Source organism: Bombus flavifrons, unplaced genomic scaffold (assembly GCF_040668555.2).
Source record: "Bombus flavifrons isolate JBK064 unplaced genomic scaffold, iyBomFlav1_principal scaffold0030, whole genome shotgun sequence".
Classification (NCBI taxonomy): Eukaryota; Metazoa; Arthropoda; class Insecta; order Hymenoptera; family Apidae; genus Bombus; species Bombus flavifrons.
Window position 1 is genome coordinate 393,049 of NW_027184775.1, and position 7,806 is coordinate 400,854.

The window sequence follows — 7,806 nt, forward strand, 5'->3', positions numbered from 1 at the left end:
ATTGTCCATGTATCCCGACAAATAGAGGATCTACGTTGAATTTAATTATTGGCCTTAAGAATTAAAAAAGACTAAAATTGTATCGGATTCGACTGGGACCAGTATGAACACAGTGCAAAAACTGTGATAAGCGCTGTATAAAGGAGCAAATGTGGAGTAGAACGCGTATCGAATTGTCCATGTATTGCGAAAAATAGAGGATCTACGTTGAATTGAATTATTGGCCTTGAGAATTAAAAAAGACTAAAATTGTATCGGATTCGACTGGGACCAGTGTGAACACAGTGCAAAAACTGTGATAAGCGCTGTATAAAGCAGCAAATGTGGAGTAGAACGCGTATCGAATTGTCCATGTATCCCGAAAAATAGAGGATCTACGTTGAATTGAATTATTGGCCTTGAGAATTAAAAAAGACTAAAATTGTATCGGATTCGACTCGGACCAGTGTGAACACAGCGCAAACATTCTGATATGCTCTGTATAAAGCAGCAAATGTGGAGTAGAGCGCGTATCGAATTGTCCATGTATCCCGAAAAATAGAGGATCTACGTTGAATTTAATTATTGGCCTTGAGAATTAAAAAAGACTAAAATTGTATCGTGTTCGACTGGGACCAGTGTGAACACAGTGCAAAAACTGTGATAAGCGCTGTATAAAGCAGCAAATGTGGAGTAGAACGCGTATCGAATTGTCCATGTATCCCGAAAAATAGAGGATCTACGTTGAATTTAATTATTGGCCTTGAGAATTAAAAAAGACTAAAATTGTATCGTGTTCGACTGGGACCAGTGTGAACACAGTGCAAAAACTGTGATAAGCGCTGTATAAAGCAGCAAATGTGGAGTAGAACGCGGATCGAATTGTCCATGTATCCCGAAAAATAGAGGATCTACGTTGAATCTAATTATTGGCCTTGAGAATTGAAAAAGACTAAAATTGTATCGTGTTCGACTGGGACCAGTGTGAACACAGTGCAAAAACTGTGATAAGCGCTGTATAAAGCAGCAAATGTGGAGTAGAACGCGTATTGAATTGTCCATGTATCCCGAAAAATAGAGGATCTACGTTGAATTTAATTATTGACCTTGAGAATTAAAAAAGACTAAAATTGTATCGGATTCGACTGGGACCAGTGTGAACACAGTGCAAGAACTGTGATAAGCGCTGTATAAAGCAGCAAATGTGGAGTAGAACGCGTATCGAATTGTCCATGTATCCCGAAAAATAGAGGATCTACGTTGAATTTAATTATTGGCCTTGAGAATTAAAAAAGACTAAAATTGTATCGTGTTCGACTGGGACCAGTGTGAACACAGTGCAAAAACTGTGATAAGCGCTGTATAAAGCAGCAAATGTGGAGTAGAACGCGGATCGAATTGTCCATGTATCCCGAAAAATAGAGGATCTACGTTGAATCTAATTATTGGCCTTGAGAATTGAAAAAGACTAAAATTGTATCGTGTTCGACTGGGACCAGTGTGAACACAGTGCAAAAACTGTGATAAGCGCTGTATAAAGCAGCAAATGTGGAGTAGAACGCGTATTGAATTGTCCATGTATCCCGAAAAATAGAGGATCTACGTTGAATTTAATTATTGACCTTGAGAATTAAAAAAGACTAAAATTGTATCGGATTCGACTGGGACCAGTGTGAACACAGTGCAAGAACTGTGATAAGCGCTGTATAAAGCAGCAAATGTGGAGTAGAACGCGTATCGAATTGTCCATGTATCCCGAAAAATAGAGGATCTACGTTGAATCTAATTATTGGCCTTGAGAATTAAAAAAGACTAAAATTGTATCGTGTTCGACTGGAACCAGTGTGAACACAGTGCAAAAACTGTGATAAGCGCTGTATAAAGCAGCAAATGTGGAGTAGAACGCGTATCGAATTGTCCATGTATCCCGAAAAATAGAGGATCTACGTTGAATCTAATTATTGGCCTTGAGAATTAAAAAAGACTAAAATTGTATCGTGTTCGACTGGAACCAGTGTGAACACAGTGCAAAAACTGTGATAAGCGCTGTATAAAGCAGCAAATGTGGAGTAGAACGCGTATCGAATTGTCCATGTATCCCGAAAAATAGAGGATCTACGTTGAATCTAATTATTGGCCTTGAGAATTAAAAAAGACTAAAATTGTATCGTGTTCGACTGGAACCAGTGTGAACACAGTGCAAAAACTGTGATAAGCGCTGTATAAAGCAGCAAATGTGGAGTAGAACGCGTATCGAATTGTCCATGTATCCCGAAAAATAGAGGATCTACGTTGAATTTAATTATTGACCTTGAGAATTAAAAAAGACTAAAATTGTATCGGATTCGACTGGGACCAGTGTGAACACAGTGCAAGAACTGTGATAAGCGCTGTATAAAGCAGCAAATGTGGAGTAGAACGCGTATCGAATTGTCCATGTATCCCGAAAAATAGAGGATCTACGTTGAATTTAATTATTGGCCTTGAGAATTAAAAAAGACTAAAATTGTATCGGATTCGACTGGGACCAGTGTGAACACAGTGCAAACATTCTGATATGCGCTGTATAAAGCAGCAAATGTGAAGTAGAACGCGTATTGAATTGTCCATGTATCCCGAAAAATAGAGGATCTACGTTGAATTTAATTATTGGCCTTGAGAATTAAAAAAGACTAAAATTTTATAGGATTCGACTGGGACCAGTGTGAACACAGTGCAAAAACTGTGATAAGCGCTGTATAAAGCAGCAAATGTGGAGTAGAACGCGTATCGAATTGTCCATGTATCCCGAAAAATAGAGGATCTACGTTGAATTTAATTATTGACCTTGAGAATTAAAAAAGACTAAAATTGTATCGGATTCGACTGGGACCAGTGTGAACACAGTGCAAGAACTGTGATAAGCGCTGTATAAAGCAGCAAATGTGGAGTAGAACGCGTATCGAATTGTCCATGTATCCCGAAAAATAGAGGATCTACGTTGAATTTAATTATTGGCCTTGAGAATTAAAAAAGACTAAAATTGTATCGGATTCGACTGGGACCAGTGTGAACACAGTGCAAACATTCTGATATGCGCTGTATAAAGCAGCAAATGTGAAGTAGAACGCGTATTGAATTGTCCATGTATCCCGAAAAATAGAGGATCTACGTTGAATTTAATTATTGGCCTTGAGAATTAAAAAAGACTAAAATTTTATAGGATTCGACTGGGACCAGTGTGAACACAGTGCAAAAACTGTGATAAGCGCTGTATAAAGCAGCAAATGTGGAGTAGAACGCGTATCGAATTGTCCATGTATCCCGAAAAATAGAGGATCTACGTTGAATCTAATTATTGGCCTTGAGAATTAAAAAAGACTAAAATTGTATCGTGTTCGACTGGAACCAGTGTGAACACAGTGCAAAAACTGTGATAAGCGCTGTATAAAGCAGCAAATGTGGAGTAGAACGCGTATCGAATTGTCCATGTATCCCGAAAAATAGAGGATCTACGTTGAATCTAATTATTGGCCTTGAGAATTAAAAAAGACTAAAATTGTATCGTGTTCGACTGGAACCAGTGTGAACACAGTGCAAAAACTGTGATAAGCGCTGTATAAAGCAGCAAATGTGGAGTAGAACGCGTATCGAATTGTCCATGTATCCCGAAAAATAGAGGATCTACGTTGAATCTAATTATTGGCCTTGAGAATTAAAAAAGACTAAAATTGTATCGTGTTCGACTGGAACCAGTGTGAACACAGTGCAAAAACTGTGATAAGCGCTGTATAAAGCAGCAAATGTGGAGTAGAACGCGTATCGAATTGTCCATGTATCCCGAAAAATAGAGGATCTACGTTGAATCTAATTATTGGCCTTGAGAATTAAAAAAGACTAAAATTGTATCGTGTTCGACTGGAACCAGTGTGAACACAGTGCAAAAACTGTGATAAGCGCTGTATAAAGCAGCAAATGTGGAGTAGAACGCGTATCGAATTGTCCATGTATCCCGAAAAATAGAGGATCTACGTTGAATCTAATTATTGGCCTTGAGAATTAAAAAAGACTAAAATTGTATCGTGTTCGACTGGAACCAGTGTGAACACAGTGCAAAAACTGTGATAAGCGCTGTATAAAGCAGCAAATGTGGAGTAGAACGCGTATCGAATTGTCCATGTATCCCGAAAAATAGAGGATCTACGTTGAATCTAATTATTGGCCTTGAGAATTAAAAAAGACTAAAATTGTATCGTGTTCGACTGGAACCAGTGTGAACACAGTGCAAAAACTGTGATAAGCGCTGTATAAAGCAGCAAATGTGGAGTAGAACGCGTATCGAATTGTCCATGTATCCCGAAAAATAGAGGATCTACGTTGAATCTAATTATTGGCCTTGAGAATTAAAAAAGACTAAAATTGTATCGTGTTCGACTGGAACCAGTGTGAACACAGTGCAAAAACTGTGATAAGCGCTGTATAAAGCAGCAAATGTGGAGTAGAACGCGTATCGAATTGTCCATGTATCCCGAAAAATAGAGGATCTACGTTGAATCTAATTATTGGCCTTGAGAATTAAAAAAGACTAAAATTGTATCGTGTTCGACTGGAACCAGTGTGAACACAGTGCAAAAACTGTGATAAGCGCTGTATAAAGCAGCAAATGTGGAGTAGAACGCGTATCGAATTGTCCATGTATCCCGAAAAATAGAGGATCTACGTTGAATCTAATTATTGGCCTTGAGAATTAAAAAAGACTAAAATTGTATCGTGTTCGACTGGAACCAGTGTGAACACAGTGCAAAAACTGTGATAAGCGCTGTATAAAGCAGCAAATGTGGAGTAGAACGCGTATCGAATTGTCCATGTATCCCGAAAAATAGAGGATCTACGTTGAATCTAATTATTGGCCTTGAGAATTAAAAAAGACTAAAATTGTATCGTGTTCGACTGGAACCAGTGTGAACACAGTGCAAAAACTGTGATAAGCGCTGTATAAAGCAGCAAATGTGGAGTAGAACGCGTATCGAATTGTCCATGTATCCCGAAAAATAGAGGATCTACGTTGAATCTAATTATTGGCCTTGAGAATTAAAAAAGACTAAAATTGTATCGTGTTCGACTGGAACCAGTGTGAACACAGTGCAAAAACTGTGATAAGCGCTGTATAAAGCAGCAAATGTGGAGTAGAACGCGTATCGAATTGTCCATGTATCCCGAAAAATAGAGGATCTACGTTGAATCTAATTATTGGCCTTGAGAATTAAAAAAGACTAAAATTGTATCGTGTTCGACTGGAACCAGTGTGAACACAGTGCAAAAACTGTGATAAGCGCTGTATAAAGCAGCAAATGTGGAGTAGAACGCGTATCGAATTGTCCATGTATCCCGAAAAATAGAGGATCTACGTTGAATCTAATTATTGGCCTTGAGAATTAAAAAAGACTAAAATTGTATCGTGTTCGACTGGAACCAGTGTGAACACAGTGCAAAAACTGTGATAAGCGCTGTATAAAGCAGCAAATGTGGAGTAGAACGCGTATCGAATTGTCCATGTATCCCGAAAAATAGAGGATCTACGTTGAATCTAATTATTGGCCTTGAGAATTAAAAAAGACTAAAATTGTATCGTGTTCGACTGGAACCAGTGTGAACACAGTGCAAAAACTGTGATAAGCGCTGTATAAAGCAGCAAATGTGGAGTAGAACGCGTATCGAATTGTCCATGTATCCCGAAAAATAGAGGATCTACGTTGAATCTAATTATTGGCCTTGAGAATTAAAAAAGACTAAAATTGTATCGTGTTCGACTGGAACCAGTGTGAACACAGTGCAAAAACTGTGATAAGCGCTGTATAAAGCAGCAAATGTGGAGTAGAACGCGTATCGAATTGTCCATGTATCCCGAAAAATAGAGGATCTACGTTGAATCTAATTATTGGCCTTGAGAATTAAAAAAGACTAAAATTGTATCGTGTTCGACTGGAACCAGTGTGAACACAGTGCAAAAACTGTGATAAGCGCTGTATAAAGCAGCAAATGTGGAGTAGAACGCGTATCGAATTGTCCATGTATCCCGAAAAATAGAGGATCTACGTTGAATCTAATTATTGGCCTTGAGAATTAAAAAAGACTAAAATTGTATCGTGTTCGACTGGAACCAGTGTGAACACAGTGCAAAAACTGTGATAAGCGCTGTATAAAGCAGCAAATGTGGAGTAGAACGCGTATCGAATTGTCCATGTATCCCGAAAAATATAGGATCTACGTTGAATCTAATTATTGGCCTTGAGAATTAAAAAAGACTAAAATTGTATCGTGTTCGACTGGAACCAGTGTGAACACAGTGCAAAAACTGTGATAAGCGCTGTATAAAGCAGCAAATGTGGAGTAGAACGCGTATCGAATTGTCCATGTATCCCGAAAAATAGAGGATCTACGTTGAATCTAATTATTGGCCTTGAGAATTAAAAAAGACTAAAATTGTATCGTGTTCGACTGGAACCAGTGTGAACACAGTGCAAAAACTGTGATAAGCGCTGTATAAAGCAGCAAATGTGGAGTAGAACGCGTATCGAATTGTCCATGTATCCCGAAAAATAGAGGATCTACGTTGAATCTAATTATTGGCCTTGAGAATTAAAAAAGACTAAAATTGTATCGTGTTCGACTGGAACCAGTGTGAACACAGTGCAAAAACTGTGATAAGCGCTGTATAAAGCAGCAAATGTGGAGTAGAACGCGTATCGAATTGTCCATGTATCCCGAAAAATAGAGGATCTACGTTGAATCTAATTATTGGCCTTGAGAATTAAAAAAGACTAAAATTGTATCGTGTTCGACTGGAACCAGTGTGAACACAGTGCAAAAACTGTGATAAGCGCTGTATAAAGCAGCAAATGTGGAGTAGAACGCGTATCGAATTGTCCATGTATCCCGAAAAATAGAGGATCTACGTTGAATCTAATTATTGGCCTTGAGAATTAAAAAAGACTAAAATTGTATCGTGTTCGACTGGAACCAGTGTGAACACAGTGCAAAAACTGTGATAAGCGCTGTATAAAGCAGCAAATGTGGAGTAGAACGCGTATCGAATTGTCCATGTATCCCGAAAAATAGAGGATCTACGTTGAATCTAATTATTGGCCTTGAGAATTAAAAAAGACTAAAATTGTATCGTGTTCGACTGGAACCAGTGTGAACACAGTGCAAAAACTGTGATAAGCGCTGTATAAAGCAGCAAATGTGGAGTAGAACGCGTATCGAATTGTCCATGTATCCCGAAAAATAGAGGATCTACGTTGAATCTAATTATTGGCCTTGAGAATTAAAAAAGACTAAAATTGTATCGTGTTCGACTGGAACCAGTGTGAACACAGTGCAAAAACTGTGATAAGCGCTGTATAAAGCAGCAAATGTGGAGTAGAACGCGTATCGAATTGTCCATGTATCCCGAAAAATAGAGGATCTACGTTGAATCTAATTATTGGCCTTGAGAATTAAAAAAGACTAAAATTGTATCGTGTTCGACTGGAACCAGTGTGAACACAGTGCAAAAACTGTGATAAGCGCTGTATAAAGCAGCAAATGTGGAGTAGAACGCGTATCGAATTGTCCATGTATCCCGAAAAATAGAGGATCTACGTTGAATCTAATTATTGGCCTTGAGAATTAAAAAAGACTAAAATTGTATCGTGTTCGACTGGAACCAGTGTGAACACAGTGCAAAAACTGTGATAAGCGCTGTATAAAGCAGCAAATGTGGAGTAGAACGCGTATCGAATTGTCCATGTATCCCGAAAAATAGAGGATCTACGTTGAATCTAATTATTGGCCTTGAGAATTAAA